This window comes from Arachis hypogaea, chromosome 7 (assembly GCF_003086295.3).
Source record: "Arachis hypogaea cultivar Tifrunner chromosome 7, arahy.Tifrunner.gnm2.J5K5, whole genome shotgun sequence".
In the NCBI taxonomy this organism is placed as follows: domain Eukaryota; kingdom Viridiplantae; phylum Streptophyta; class Magnoliopsida; order Fabales; family Fabaceae; genus Arachis; species Arachis hypogaea.
This window is the reverse complement of record NC_092042.1, coordinates 25,204,670-25,221,859: the sequence shown is the minus strand read 5'-3', so window position 1 is coordinate 25,221,859 and position 17,190 is coordinate 25,204,670.

The window sequence follows — 17,190 nt, the reverse complement described above, 5'->3', positions numbered from 1 at the left end:
ACTAATCTAATTAGTAGATAGGTTGGGACTTATAGGTTGATGTTGATCAAGTCATTTGACGTACCTCAAGTTTAGGAGTAGATATTACGTACTTAAAGCTCTTGGAGGTAGACTTAATGAGCTTGGTTTCTCATAATTGTCAATATATGGTTTGTAGACAAGGATGGTGATCTCAATTACCTATGTCTAGCCAAGAGTACTTTTCCTTTCTCTTATTAGTTGATTGTTCATTTACTTTTCTTGCCATTGACTTTCTTGCAAAAATATAAAATCAAACCCCTTTGCATCTTCATAGCCAATAATTGAGCACTTCATTACAATTCCTTGTGAGACGATCCCGAGTTTAAATACTTCGGTTAATTCTTATTTGGGGCTTATTACTTGTGACAAAATCAAATTTAATTTGATTTGAGGATTGACTATGGTTTTGACTATACTAAAAATAGAATTATTTTGTGGAATTCCAAACCGGTGTAAATCCTTGTATCAAATTAATGGCGCCGTTGCCGGGGAATTGTAATGAGGTTATGTTATTGGCTATTACGAATATGTGAATATGTTTGTCTTTTGCTTATTTGTTGGTTTTTCTTAGGTTTAGGACTTTGTTCTCATTTTTGTTAGCTTTTGCTTTTATTTGCTATTATGATTTCTCATCCTCAATTTGGCTATAAGTTTGGCTCAAATTATGTTGTAGGAAATGGGAACTACAATAGTAACATGCATCAAGGATGGAACAATCAAAGATGGGAGGAGCCTCAAGGGATTGATCAACCTTCTTGTCAACAACAACCTCCGATTTCTTATAGGTATAATTCCACCCCTAATGCATATCAATCTAATGGATGTGGTGATCCTTATTGTAGTTGTCAACAACCACCACCACATGTCTATAAACCACCCCTCAACCTAATTTTGAACCACTTTACTCACAAACCCCCTACCACCAAACACCTCATTATGACCCTAATCCTTATCTACCATACCGACTACTTTATGAGCCACATGAACCATGCTTAGAACCACCACCATTCCAACACAATTACTCCCAAGAACTACCTCAATATGCGCCATCTCCATACTATTACCAAGATGAACCATCTTCTAATTATGAATCCTTTCCCTCAAACAATGAACCCTTTCTTCCACCACCACCCCCCAATGAAGCCCTCATGCTAGAACTAAGAGATCTTGACTCTCATATCCGAAGGAAACAAGAGGGGACAGAAAAGGAGTTCAAGAAGATTGAAGCCGTGCTTGCCACCGTAGCGGAAGCCATTCGCAACATGGTCTCCTCCCGCCTAAGCTTACATGATCAAGGCACTCCCATTGTTGAATGTGAAGAAGCAATCAAGGAACATAGTGAGGGAGTGAGTTTAGAGCTTCAAGGTGTAGAAGAGGAGTGGAAACAAGAATTGTCACAAGGGGAGGAAGTTGATGAAATTGGGCCGGAAGAAGTGGTTGAAGACCTAGGAGATGTTGAAAGTCCATGTGGATGTGGAGTCATAGAGCCCTATTCCAAGAAGCTTGACATTGATGTTGAGGAGGGTGTACAACCTCCAAGACATATCATGGTTGAAGACTTTGAAGAGGTTGACCAAAGGATGGATTCAATCATTGAGGAATTCTTATGTACAATTGAATCCTCCCCCATTGGGCATGACATGGAGATTAAAGAAGAAGATACTTCACCTCCCATACCCTTGGTAAGCGATGAAGAAGAAATTGAATTGGAAGAAAACTACCAAGAGGAAGGGGTTGAATGTGAAGAAACTTGCTTAGAGGTGGAAGTTGACAAGGAAGAACACAAGGGAGTAGAGCTTACAAGATTGTTGGAAACACCTCTCCCCAAGCCATCACCATCTATTTTCTCATTCAAGTGGGTAAATCTCTCATCTCTATGCTTTATTATCCCACTTGAATATGGTTTGCTTGAGACAGATGGACAACTTAGAGCTCTTTGTGGCTTTAAGAGCAAAAGGGAGATGGTTAGTAGTTGGAAACATCACTCTAAGCTCATGATGGTAGCATGCTCAAAGTTGAATACCAATGGTTGGTGTGGAACCAAATTGCATGGGTCTAGGAGAATGTTTGGATGCTTAATTGAGAATTCACAAGCCTTGTCACCCAAACTTAACTATGGTAGTCAACAAGAAGATGGGTGCAAGAACAAGATTTGGGACCCCGAAATTCATTTCAACAACCAATACTCTTGGGGCCTTGCCATTTACCTACGCTTACTTAAAGGCTTTATGTGCCTAATTTGGGATCCCGGTGGACATTGGAGATGCAAACATTGGTGGGGATTCCAGGATGAATTCAAGCATAAGCCACCATAGCAAGGATTCCACCAAATGTCCAACTTAAGGACTTAAAATAAAAGTGCTAGGTGGGAGACACCCCACCATGGTAAACTCTTTCCATTCTCTTGTAAATATAACTAATAAATGAATTGAGTTGCCATTGTAGGTAGTTTTTCTTATTTTCTATACTCTTATACATTTTGCTTTGATTGATAGTTTGTTTGTTAAATTCATGTTTTGATTAGAGTAGTTATTATTATATTGTATTTTGCTTGAAGTGTAAGTTTTGTTTGTTTTGTATTTGAAAATTTTTCAAAAACAAAAAGATTTGTTGTTAAATTTGATTTTTGATTGTTTTAGAATGCTTGTAGATTAGGAGAGTGCCCTGTTTTTGTTCTGAGTTTTAAAAAAAAGGGGGGGAGGCACGCGTACGCGTACATCACGCATGCGCGTCGATGCGTCAGTGCAGCGCCCATACTTTTTCTCAAGAGTTATGCCAACTTAGTGCCAGAATTGTGCCTCAGGCACAATTCTCATTCCGCGCGTACGCGTGCATCATGTGGACGCGTCGATTCGCACTCTCTCCATGTACGCATACGCGTGCATCATGCCTACGCGTCGATTGTCTCGCCTGCCCTCCACGCGCACGCATGGGTGACGCTTACGCGTCGCCTTTGCGCCCTGCTTCCCCTATTTTTGCCCTGTTCTCTTTTCTCCTTCTTCTCTTCCTTTCTTTCTTCTTTCCTCTTTCTTCTTTCTTCTTTCTTCTTAATTTTTCACTTCTCATTTTTTTCTTGAGTTTATTATTATTATTATTATTATTATTATTATTATTATTATTATTATTATTATTATTATTATTATTATTATTATTATTATTATTATTATTATTATTATTTTCTTTTTATATGTTGAATTTGTTTATTTTCCTTTATTGCATTTTAACTTTGTTTTTGTAGCTTGTTCTTATTTTCTTTCTAAGTTTTTATTTTAATAATGGTATTGAACTCTTATACTCAATTGTTGAGAATCTCTTGTATTATTTTGGTGCTCTGTGACTTGTTGCATTAATTGTGATACTTGATATACACACAAGATTAGTGCTTTAGTCCTTCCTAACTTATTATTCTTTGTTTTTACACTTCATTATCATTGAGTTAGATAGGATCAAATGCTCTCATGCTTACCACTAATCTTATTTGTGTCAATTCCTATTTAAACTTGATGCTCCTAAGTGTTCTTCATGCTTTAATTTTGTTCTTGCATCAAGTATTAGTTGATATGCCCTTTGCCTATATTGCTTTCTCACTCACATGCGTAGCTAACATGTAGTGAGAACCCTACTTTTATTTGGCATTAGCCCCCGCCTATGTTCTCTTTGCTTTAATATCTTTGTTGTAGGCTTAATTTTATTTTTTTTTTCTCCCCTTTGAGGTTGGCCACCAAGAAGGAAAGGGAAAAGAAAAATTTCTAAATGGAGCAACAAACAAGTCACCTGCACAATCTTTTGAAGAAGCTTAACAAGTTGTAGCAACCCGTCCATCTTGCTCTTCTTTGCATGCACCGAGGACGGTGCAAATTTTTAAGTGTGGGGAGGTCGTCCGACCGATCTCCATGGGTAACAACTTCCTTTCTCAACACCAATTTTTTTAATTTCTTTGTTAGTTAGTTGTTGCATTGCATGATAGGTTGCATGTTAGTTATAATTTGTATATATTCTATCGTTTCTTTTTATGTTAGGACCACTTGGTTACGGTGATGATTTTTTTTTTCAAGAATTTGTTTTTAGGGCACCCTACCAATTTGAAAATTTTTTTTGTGTTGAACTTGCTTGAAGAATGTAATTTAGAACATGGTTTTTGAGCTAAGAACACAAGCATGTGAGTTTTGAGCCCAATTGTGTGGTTATATCTTATAATCACTTATTTTCCATTCTTGTGTGCATTGTTCTCTTTCTATGATTGTAATCTTTGATTTATTTGAGTCTAGATGTCCATTATTCCATGTATACATGCATTTATATGATTGAGGTCATCATTTCAAATAGCTCACTTACCCAAATAGCCTTATCTTTTTTCTCCCATTGTTAGCCAACTTTGAGCCTATGCTTAACCCATTTGTTCTTAATTTTAGCACATTACAAGCCTTAAGTGAAAAATAATAAATGTCCCTTGTTTGGATCTTTGATTAGCATAGGCTAGTGAGAGTGCTTATCATTCAAGTTTGGGAGAGTTGGGAACAATGGGTTGGGATAAAAAGGTATTTTTATATTTTCGTCAAAATTTTGGGAATTGGATACATACTCATGTATTAAATATGTAAAACCATATGCATTGATACGTTTGTATATACTTTAGAAAAATAATGATAAAGAAAATATATATATATATATATAAGAAAAAAATATATAGGAAAAAAAAGAGAAAAAGAGAAAAAGAAATAAAAAGGGGACAAAATGCCCCAAAGTAAAGTACAATAAAAAATTAATGCATATGGAATGTGAATTAAAAGGAATGCATGAGTATGTGAAAAAGTGAAGAATGGGTAGTTAGGTTAGTACTCAAATTGTATAGGTGGTCATAGGTTTGGTGGGAAGTTTAAGTTGATCAAAAATCCAAATTTCAAGCTCACTTAACCATATGCATCCCTACATTTACCCTAGCCCCATTACAACCTATGAATAAGTCCTCATGATGAATGTATGCATGCATTGAATAATTGTTGATTGTTAGATGAAAGACAAATCTTAGAAAGCATGAGTAGAAGAGAATTGAGAGAATCAACCCTATACACCCGAGCGACTAGAGCGGATACACTTCCGGTGAGGGTTCGATGCTCAATTCCTTGCTCCCGGCTTTAATGAGCTTTTCTTCTTGCAAGTCTACTTGTACTTTATTTTGATATTCAAATTGGTAGGATTCATGAATCATCATACTACTTAGCCCTACATGTGCATATGTGTTCTTGGGGATTGATTTACTTTTAACCAATTAGGTAGAATCATTTTTCATTTAGTTGCATTCATATAGATAGGTACATATAGTTTATTTGCATTGAATAAATGTTCATACCCCTTTTCTTGTCTTCTTTATTCTTAGCATGAGGACCTGCTTGGTTTAAGTGTGGGGAGGTTTGATAAACCCTAATTTTGTGGTTTATCTTGTGCTTAATTTGGAGCATTTTATCAACTTTTCTCACATTTATTCAATGAAATAGCATGGTTTTGTAATTCTCCCTAAATTTGTGCTTAAGTATGAAAACATGATTTTTAGGCCTTAAAATAGCTAAATTTAATTCACTTTAATTTCATTTGATGCCTTGATATGTTTGTTAAGTGATTTTAGGTTTAGAAGGCAAAGATTGGAGTGAAGAAATAAAGGAAAAGCATGCAAAGTGGGAGAACTCATGAAGAAATGAAGGAACTGTAAAGTTGTCAATCCTGACCTCTTCACATTTAATCGATCATAACTTGAGCTACAGAGATCCAAATGAGGCGTTTTCAGTTGCATTGGAAAGCTAACATCCGGGGCTTCAAAATGATATAAATTTTGCTATAGTTGCTTGACGTTTAGAGATGTGTACGCATGCATCACATGCACGCATGGGTTGCTGCACGTGACTCACTAAAGGCAACTCGTGGCCAGCGATTTCTGAAGCATTTTGGGCCCAATCCAACTCATTTCTGATGCTATTGAACCCAAGGATTGGAGGGGGATGAATTAAGTAGCCATAGTTGAGTTTTCATCAAGTTTTAGGGTAGAATTCTAGGGAGGAAATCTCTCTCCTTTCTCTAGATTTAGGATAGAAATTAGGGTAAAGTTAGGTTAATTTTTCTCAAATTCATCTTTGAATTCTTGTTTTTAGTTCAATTCTCTTTACATTTTATTATTCTATTGTCTTAATCTTCTTAGTTTTTCTTGTTAATTTTCTTATTTTACTATCTTTTATGTTCATGAACCCTTGTTGGATTTACTTTTCTTTTAATGTAATTTTATGTTTCCATGCTCTCTTTGATGTTTATCTTCATTGTTATTGTTGATTTCTTCCTCATGATGGTTATGGGTCTTGTTAATTCTTGCATTTTGTGATGTTTACTTTTATTGCACTCTAGGTGTTTGATGAAATATTTCCTTTAGTTTTTGAGTAGTTTTCTTTGCTCTTGACTTAGGCTAAGAGAATTAAGTGACCTTGAGTCATTGGGTCTCATTGAATTGGTGATTTGAGAACTCTTGGTTATCAATTTAATACTCATTGACACCAACACACTACTAATCTAATTAGTAGATAGGTTGGGACTTATGAGTTGATGTTGATCAAGCCATTTGACGTACCTCAAGTTTAGGAGTAGATATTACGTACTTAAAGCTCTTGGAGGTAGACTTAATGAGTTTGGTTCCTCATAATTATAAATATATGGTTTGTAGATAAGGATGGTGATCTCAATTACCTATGTCTAGCCAAGAGTACTTTTCCTTTCTCTTATTAGTTAATTGTTCATTTACTTTTCTTACCATTTACTTTCTTGCAAAAATATATAATCAAACCCCTTTGCATCTTCATAGCCAATAATTGAGCACTTCATTGTGATTTCTTGTGAGACGACCCGGAGTTTAAATACTTTGGTTAATTCTTATTTGGGGTTTGTTACTTGTGACAAAACCAAATTTAATTTGATTTGAGGATTGACTATTGGTTTGGACTATACTAACAACAGAATTATTTTGTGGAATTCCGAACTGGTGTAAATCCTTGTATCAGACAACATCTGCAGCATTTTCTCTGCCTCTGAAACAGACTTTTGCTCCAACTCCTCAATTTCAGCCAAAAAATACCTAAAATTGCACAAAAATAAAAAAAAACTCATAGTAGAATCCAAAAATGTGGATTGTACACTAAAACCTATAAAAATATAATAAAACTTAAACAAAACATACTAAAAACTATATGAACATGATGCCAAAGAGTGTATAAAATATCCATTCATCTGTTATTAAGAATGAAGCTTTGGTAGGTGGTGGAATAGATATCAATGGCATACTCAACTCCTGTAGTTGACTGGGTAGTAGTTAAAATTTCCTCTCCCAAGGGTGGTAGGCCAGTTATTGCAGCTACATCCAGAAGAGTATGAGTAATCATACCGTATGAGGTGTGAAAAGTATGAGAAGTCTCATCCCAGAAATACAATGCACCTCCCATTAGTCCTGAATTAACAGTGTAAGAATTTTTACTAAGCTGAATTAGGTCATGTATCCCAATCTTTTTCACAAGGTCATCTTCTCAGTTTCAACCCTACCTAACCAAGCATGGTAACCTTCAATGTTGGTCTTTGGAGAATTTTTGAATAGCCTATTGTTGGAGTCGAAGTATCCAATAGGAATGGAGTCTTGAAAAGCAACGGATTTTCTTTGAGGGTGACCAGGAAAAGAATTTTTGATTTTGTTGGCGACTTTGGGAGAGATAATAGGGCCGACGAAAGCTGAGTCTACACTGTTAATGGTGAAAGGGAGTAGCACCTGAGATTCTCATATTTTTTATTTTGAGGCCTTTAGTTCAGGAGCAAAATCTTTGACGTTTTTTACAATAGGTTTATCACAAATGGCCACTTTAGATGAGGAAAGAAGACTTGTTGCCAGATGGTGGTTTGAGGTTGCCATAACAATGCAGATTAAAAAATTCAAGTATTGAGTGTCGAGGTTGTTAATGATCAACAAACAAGCTGTAAAGGTAAAAAAAATGAAATTGAATTTATATGGGTTTAATTTGGTTTAAGTAGTAAGTAAGGATTTAACATGAAACAAGACTTAATATTGCTTGCCAACACTCATGAATATAAAAAAAATCCATAAATGAAACATGAAAAAATTCATGATCTACTAGATTGATCATTGTTAAAAGTAAGGAAAATGTGTATATAATCTAAGCAAATCCCTTTGTTTTCTATTGCATTTGTGTAACGTTGCTTCAGAGCATTGCCAGAGGTCCTATAATTGCATTCTTCATTAAAAAAATCCATTGGCAAAAAATGATGCAAAAGCTAAATTATTCCTAATTAATATGGCCACAAGATAGCAATTGTTTTTATTTACATTGAAAAAAGTATAGTTAAATTAAAATAGATCATATTAGTGAAGGAGCCAAAACAAGCTCACTTACTATTAGAAAGAAGCTGGCAAATATATACACAAAGAAGTCTGATAAAGCATCTCCTTCAGCAAGACCTCGAGGATTAGAAGACAGTTGAACCATCGGAAAGCAAATTGAAGAAATTCAAGACCTTGATCCTCAACACGTCGTGAACAGGTTCTGGGGCAGCACACAATTTTCAATTAGGGAACATCAGGTTATATTTGTAGATATAATAATATATTACCAAAAAAAAGGGATGAAATTCTGGCATGTTTGTGCCAAGAAAATGAACCATCCCTTCTATCCTATTTTTGGAAGCAAAATGGACAGAAATATATATATATATATATATATATATATATATATATATATATATATATATATTTTCTTTTTTTCTACCTCTTCTTTCTATTTGAAAATAGAAAAAAGACAGCAACATAGCAGAATTGAAGAATAGGGTTCAATAGTCAAATCATAATTTGAGTCAAAAAATGTAAAAGAAAAAAGGAGAATGGTTTTCAGAGTAAAATTCTAGTACTCATAGTCATGGATAACACAAGAGATATTTTGCATGCCATTTTTGGGATTAGGGTTCCTTTTAATCAACAATGAAAAAGAGAAAGATAAAAATGGAGCTAACAATGAAATCCTACCTGAAATATCAGAAGATCTAAATACAGTTGAATCCTTGTAAATGGAAATAGCCCACCATAGTAGATGGAATTTGGAAGAATAAGAGACGCAAAGTTGAGGAAGAAGCTTTTAGGTATTCAAACACTAACGTATTTTCTCTCTCACAAGTATTACAAGAAGATAAGAGTACTGAGCTGTCTTATTTTTTTGTTTAGCCAAAATAAAAATAAATAAATAAATGAATAAATAAAATAACAAAAAAGAAAAAGAGTACGAGTACTCTTGTGTGTTCTCTAGGTGACGTTTCAAACTATTGTTATTATTTATATATGTACATTTTAAAAGAATATATATGTATATTTTAAAAGAATATATATATATATATATATATATATATATATATATATATATATATAATAGCACAATATAAAATATATATATAAATAATAAATAATAATAATAATAAATAAATAAATAAACATACGTGTGGTTGGACGAACCAGGAGCCCGATGAGAGGAATCCTGAACTGAGCGTGAGAGAGGCACTGAGGCAGAGGCGCATTCTGGACGATGGAATTTGGTTAGGGCTAGTTAGAGTGCAGCACAATGAAACGACGACGCTTGGTTCCTTACTCAAAAACCTGTCGGGTCACGCGTACGCATGACTGACGCGTACGCGTCGACGCCTCAATTCTAGTAATGCTACTGCATGGTTCCACAACCCGAGAGTTGTAATGGAACTATGCGGGTGGGGTGCCAAGGGCACAAACCAGCCAACGCGTACGCATAGCTGACGCGTACACGTCACCTTGGTTTTTGCTTTTCCACGCGTGAGCATGGCCGACGCTTACGCATCACCTCAGTTTCATGAATGCTGCTGCTGCATGGTTCCGAACCCGAGAGTTGTAATGGAACCATGCAGGTGTTGTGCCAAGGGCACGAAAAGCATCCACGTGTACGCGTGGCCGATACTTGCACGTCCCTTCTCCTCTCTGCTTTCTATGCATACGCGTCGTATCTTAATGTTGTTGCTGCATAGTACAAAAACCAAAAAGTTGTAATAGAACAATGCAGATATTGTGTGTGGAGAATGAAAGTTGTCACGCATACTCGTAACGGATGCTTACGCGTTATCCTCCTTTTTGACCCCACGCATACGCGTGGGTGACGCACACGCGTCACAAGGCCGGCTCAAATTACTGATTTTTTATATTATAACATTATTATCTATGCAAAATTATTAATGTGATACAAATGCAAAAAGTAATATGGCATAAATTCGTTTTATTATATGTTTGGTATCAGTTTTTACCTTTTATATTATATAAATAAATATAAATATATAGATGGGAAAACCAAAGTATTACAACACTGGACCGGGGATAAACATCATTGTTATGCACATGTCATGTGCTTTGCTCCATAATTCATTCAACTGCTTTCATTTTTTATTATTTTTTAATTACATTTTTTCATTTTTTAATTAATTGTTAGCCGGCCATTATATTCCCAAAGTTTAAAAGTGTACATGGTCTTATTTATTTAATTTTCAGTCTTGGTTGTAGGTAATTGTCTTGTTTGCTTCTTCTAGTGTCACTAGATGATGACTTGAAAATACAAGCAATAATAGATGAGGGATGGGATTAATTTACATAATCTTTTTATATATATTTTTTATTAATTGTTTTTAATATCAAAACAAAAAATATACAAAAGATAATGCAAGAAAAATGGTGTACATAATTTTTTAATACAAAAATTTATAATCAATGTTAGATTTATACTAAAATTAATCACTAAAATCAGTCATTAAAATAGAATATACATAAAAATATAAAATACATATTAAAAATTAGTTAAGTTACATATATTTATATAAAAATATGTAGTGATTAATTTTGATGTGCAAATAGTATTTTTTAAAAATTAAAATTTTTTAATATAAAAATACTATTCGTACACTAAAATCAATTATCAATGTATTTGTGTATAAATACATGTGTAATTTAATTTATTTTTAATATATATTTATATTTTAATATATATTTTTAATTTATACAAAAATATATAAAAACTGACTTTGATTGCTGATTTTAATGTACATCTAACATTTTTGTTTTTAATCATACCTTAGCAATGGTTGACCTCCTGCCGTGACTACAAGACAAGCATCAAAAGATTTTGTCTTAGTACAAAGAGATCTAAAAGGCGGCGATGTAGGTCTGCAATAATCTGTGTATATGGGAGATGGCGGACTGGGCTGGTAGTTTCAACAAAGAGATCTGGCTACAACTAACACTGTGATAGCGGTCGCAAGTTTGGGCACATGACGACAAACCTCTCCGAGTACATGAATTCTATGCTTAAGGGTACATGCTATTTACCGATTTTAGCCATTGTGCGATATACCTACGAGAGGCTGTAGCAATTGTTCGTCAGGAAAGGACGGGAGACACATGCACAACTAGTGGTGGGTAATCAATTTTTCAACAGCTGCTATTATGAAGAATAGAGAGGGAATCTCGAAGATGCATATCACTCATTACGACAGATGAGCTTCAATGTTCCTGGTTGAGAAGTCAGAACCTTTCAACGGTTGGTCGCAAGGGTCGTTTCGTGTTCGCTTGACGGCGGACACATGTGACTGTGGCATTTTCCAGTAATTACATTTCCCATATCGTCATCCTCTAGCATCCTGTGCCGCCGCAAGTATGGAATGGGGTCCGTACGTCCATTCGGTGTACATGCAGCAGGTTGTGTTCAAAGTGTATGAGACGGAGTTTTCTCCGATACCAAATAACAAGCTTTGGCTAGAATGGTACAGGACATAGCTTTGTCCTAATCATGCCATATGCACAGGAAGTCTACCGGCCGACCTGTTTTCACCAGGTTTTGTAATGAGATAGACAAAGATGAGTGCCAAGCAGGCAAATCGATCATACCCAAAAAGAGTGTCCAAACCAGTCGACGGACGAGGTTTAGTTTACAGTCGCTACTTTATTTGTGTTTGTTGTGGTTGTTGTTTCTGTAGTTCATGTATTTGTGTAGTTTAATTTATTGTTTACTTTGTTGTATTTTGATTAAGTAAATGTTGTACTCGAACTTTTTGCGATTTAAATTATCCATGTTTACGGCATTTATGTTATGCAAAAATTCTAAAGTTTAAAATACAACGAAACGATGTTTGCTTATTAAACCAAAAATAGAGCTCAATAATTTAACCCCAAACTAAATACAATGATATAAAAAAATTAGAAAATAGTGAACTAAAATGCAACATAAATAGTGTACCAAAATATAGCATAAATAGTGTATCAAAATATATCAATAATAACAAATGGAATTATAACGAACAACAATAATAACGATATTATTAGTGGTGGTCATCCCGATAATGTAATCGATGTTCAGTGTCACATAGCAGAAGTTGAATCTGTCGTTGAGGTTGAGCCACATTAAAGTGAATATTTTTTTTTTAAATTCTAAAATTTGAAATATTTTCATATAGGCGATAAACTCACTATCTTGTGTTATATAATTTAAAATTGATCAAGTTATTAAGATTGACGGTCCTTTAAATCATTGGCTTCGAATTTGATTCATGAGAGTTGGAAGAAAAAAAAAAACCTTGTTTTTTTATTAAGATTTTAGCTAAGTTAGACAAGACTAATCTAATTTTCTAATAATTAGGTCCAAATATACATTGACGATTCAATTGGCACAAAAAAAATAGATGAACTGAAATACATCTATTATTAATTCATGAAGATGTCTTATCTAACATTTAATATGATTTTAAACCATAACTTATATTCAATTTTTAAAACGTAACAAACTTCATTCTGACCATTTTTAAGAAAACATATTTTGTTAAAATCAAGAAACATCGGCCGATTAAGAAGCATGCAGCTGCTGCAGATGTTATTGTTACTGATGGTAATAAAGGTCGGGCCAACAATTTTATTTCAGTTACTGTGGTAAATAGTGGTCATACTACACTTGTTTCACAATCCCAAACTAAAATTCAGCTTGAAATTAGTCCATCTATTTTGTTAGAAATTAATGACTATCAACAGGTTCACAAAAGTAATTTATATGAATTTTTATCAAATAAAGTCTCTTGTCAATTTTATTAATTATTTTACATATTTTATCCATAAGTATCTTCCATTACTGTTAGGCCAACAAAACTTCTTTTTAAAAGAAAGTTATCCAAAGTTATAAACATTCCATTAGCAATGCAAGCACTTCATTTACAATCATGCCACCAAGCAGTACTCTATTAGCAAGCACTCCCCTTACAATCACCTCACCAGCCAGCACCAATCTAGTAAGAACTAATCCACTTAATCGCATGTAAAATATAACACAGGAGACTGTATCAAAACTTACAAATTTTATGAGATTTGTGTCTATTCTTGGATTCAAGTTATCCAAAACCAAAAAATAATGAACTAAATTATTATATATAAAAAACATTCGATACGGTGTTTTTGTCTTTCTATTTTGTTTGGACTATTTACTTTGAATGTTTTCTTAATTAAGATCCAATTATTGTGGCTTTATAAGACCTAGGCCTTTATTTTAGCAACTTTGACATATTTGGTAAATAGATTAGTATTTTATATCGTTTTAGTAAAGAGTAAGTATTATTTTGGTCCCTAATATTTAGGGTCAGAATCGAAACCGTCTCTAACGTAATTTTTTTATTTAGAATTGTTATTAACGTTTTATTTAATATTAATATGAAACTGTCAATTTTCATTTTTTTTAATGATAGAAACATATATAGGAGCAAAATATGCATATGCACATCTCAATTGGTCAAATTACTTATCCAACTTTAAAAAGAGAATAACTACAATAATCAGCAATACCAACATACATACAAATACCAAAATTTTACCCAATTTTATCTGTCCACAAAAACCACATATACAACTTCTTACTTACAGTCTACAGACAAATTCAACAAAAATTAAAAATGAACGAGTCAAGTTTATATCCAAAAAAACAACAAATAAGAACTATTACTTACATTGTAGTTTGGGTAACTAAGGAACGGCCTAGGTTAGTATCAGTCCCTGACCAGAACTGGTTACGACCCATACCTCCGCCATTTTGGCAAATGCAATTCTTTGTTTTTGGTGGTTCTCCTAGCAACGCTTCTATTAGAGCGTGGATTATTCGAGCTCCTAATAACTACATTGCTCGCACTAGCCATAATTATTTGATTTTGAAGATGAAAAGGAGAATGTTTACAGAACAGTTACAAAATTAAAGAAGAGAAAAGAACAACTGCAAATAATGATCTTTAAATTTGGATATTAAAATTTTTAAAATTTTTTCAAGCATTCAACCACCAAATATTAGGGGTGTTCAAATTTAAACCGATCTAATTAAACTGTTTATCTAATTCAATTTAAACCGAAAATCAATTAAAACCGCACTAATTTGGATTTTATTGGATTTTATTTTTTACAAACTGCTGGATCAAATCGGATTTTGGATCTACTTTTTATAACCGATCCAAACAAATCCAAACTGCACAATGTACTATAATATTATTTTATTATTATATTTACAATTATACTTCTTTCTTATAACATGTTCAATTTCTTATATGTTTTTATATTATTCATGTATTATTATTATTTAATAAATATTTTATATTCAAAATGTGATTTATTTATTTTTTTAATTAACCTATAATTTTATTTCTATTGTTATGTTATCGTTAGTTTTTAAGAGTGTTAAGTGCGATTTTGGTCCCTAACGTAGAGGCCAAAAATTTATTTTGTCTCCGGTGTTTTTTCGCTACAAAATGGTCCCTAGGGTTTCAATTTGTTTAAAAATCATCTTTCAGACTAAAATGCCCTTCTCCCATCTTCCCCAAAATGCAGAAACAGAAGCAAAAGCAAAAATAGAAAAATTAAAGAAAAACGGGATGCAGCGGTGGTGGGAGAGGAGGGGTTGCGACGGTGAACTGCGAATCGCGAGGAGAGAAGAGATGCGGTGGTGGTGGCAGATCGCGTGGAAAGGGCTGCGCCAGTCGTGGCGACGCCGCGAATTGCAATGAGAACGGCGAGGAAGCAGCACCGAGGAAACAGCAGCGAGGAAGCAGTGATGGCGTGGAAATTTCCAACTCTCCATCACAAGCGGCGGCGCGACGACCACTTTTCCCACCCCCTGCGACTCTCTTTCTCTCCCCATTCTCTTTCTTCCCCAGCCCCCATTCTCTTTCTTCCCCCTCATTCCCTTTCTTTCTTTTTTTTATAATTTTTTTAATTAGGGATAAAATGGTAATAAAAATAAAAGATTTGGTGAAAAGAACGATTTTAAAACAAACTGAAACCTTTTGGACCATTTTATAGCGAAAAAAGGTTGAGGACGAAATAAATTTTCGGCCTAAACGTTAGGGACCAAAATCGTACTTAACTATTTTTAAGATATTGTTAAGACTTGTTATGTCATTGTTTATTATTTAAAATTTGATATTGAGACTTGTTATATATATTTAATTTTTTTTAATTTACAAAACCGGAAATCCAATCCAATCCAAATCACTTGAAATTAGATCGAATCGGATCGAAATTTTTTAAAGAAATCATCCAATCCAAACCACACCGCAAGTAAAATTAGTGTTCGGATCGGATGAGTTTTTGACTCAAAATCGATCCAAACTGCACCGCAAACACCCCTACCGAATATATCTAAACTTGGCCATTTATGCATACTAGCAATGAACTTAATTGGTAATAACACACACGTTAAGTTGCCTTTTTCAAATTTTAGTAATTTAGGAGTAGTTGCCCAAAAAAAAAAATTTGTTTGTATGTTGTATCACATAATAGGCAGTTACTTTAGCATATTTTTTAGGGATAATATTTAAATTTTAAACTGAACATATATATATTCCTTGATTTATATACATGCAGCTTTTATTAGTGTCTTTGATTTATTAGTGTCTTGGGGTTTTTGCTAGCACTCCACTAAGGGCAAGTGCCACTATGATTCTTTGATCTCTATTAGAAATAGAGTGAGATTGATAAATGGTAGTTATGTAAAATTGAACAAGTAGCCCCTTAAGGCTATTCTTGGGCTGAATCTTGATTCTATCTCATCTATTTATAAGAGAAGAGTATAGTCGGTTTTTTCCGTTAGTGAAAATATAGTTTCAATTCTCACTCTCTGCATTTTCTAGTTACTCTTCTCTGCATCAGTTTGTTATTCTGCTACTGGCTCTGGGTTATTCTTGGCAATCTCTTCTTGATTCATGTATGTCTCATCTACCCTGATCACTCTGTTTTATAATTCTACATTCCTCTCTCTCTTCTTCTAATTCTCAATTCTGATCAATCAGTGTTCCTCATGGACGAACTCAGGGATGATCGTCACAATCATGATTCGGCTAGTGACTATGATAATGAGGAAATTATTTCAATTGCAGAGGAAGATATCTCTGGAGGAGTTAATATTTGTTTTAAAAGTCTCATTGGTAGAGTTTTTGCTGCAAGATCCTTTTCGGTTAGCACTATGAAGAATGCATTTAAAGCAATATGGAATAGATCTAAGGGGTTTCAGGTGGAGATGAAGGGTCATAACCAATTTCAATTTTTCTTTGATAAGGAGACTGATGTGGTGAGAATTGAAAGAGGGTCACCATGGCTCTTCAAGAATTACATTCTCCACGTTCAAAGGTGGAAGGCTGCTGAAAATTCAGGGGAGGGAGTGATCACAACGATTCCTATTTGGGTTCAATTTTGGGGCTTGCCAGAACAGTTCAAAACCTTGGAGGTTGGATCTAAATTGGGAAGAAGCCTAGGTGAGGTTGAAGATATTGGTTTCTTCCAAGTTAGAGGGAAGGAAACCAGAATTATTAAGGCTAAAGTGATGATCAATGGCGAGAAAAGACTGAAGGATAATCTCAAGTTGGCAGGACCAGATCAGAAGACTATTGAAATTGGCCTTAAATATGAGCGCATTGGAAAGTTTTGTACTTATTGTGCTTGTCTAGGGCATGATTCAAAACAATGTCAAAAAAGACCGAATTGGCGACTGGGTTAAAACCGATCAGGTAGGAAGAAGAATGATTAATTGAAGGCAAGGGGAATAGCAAGCAAGACTGATC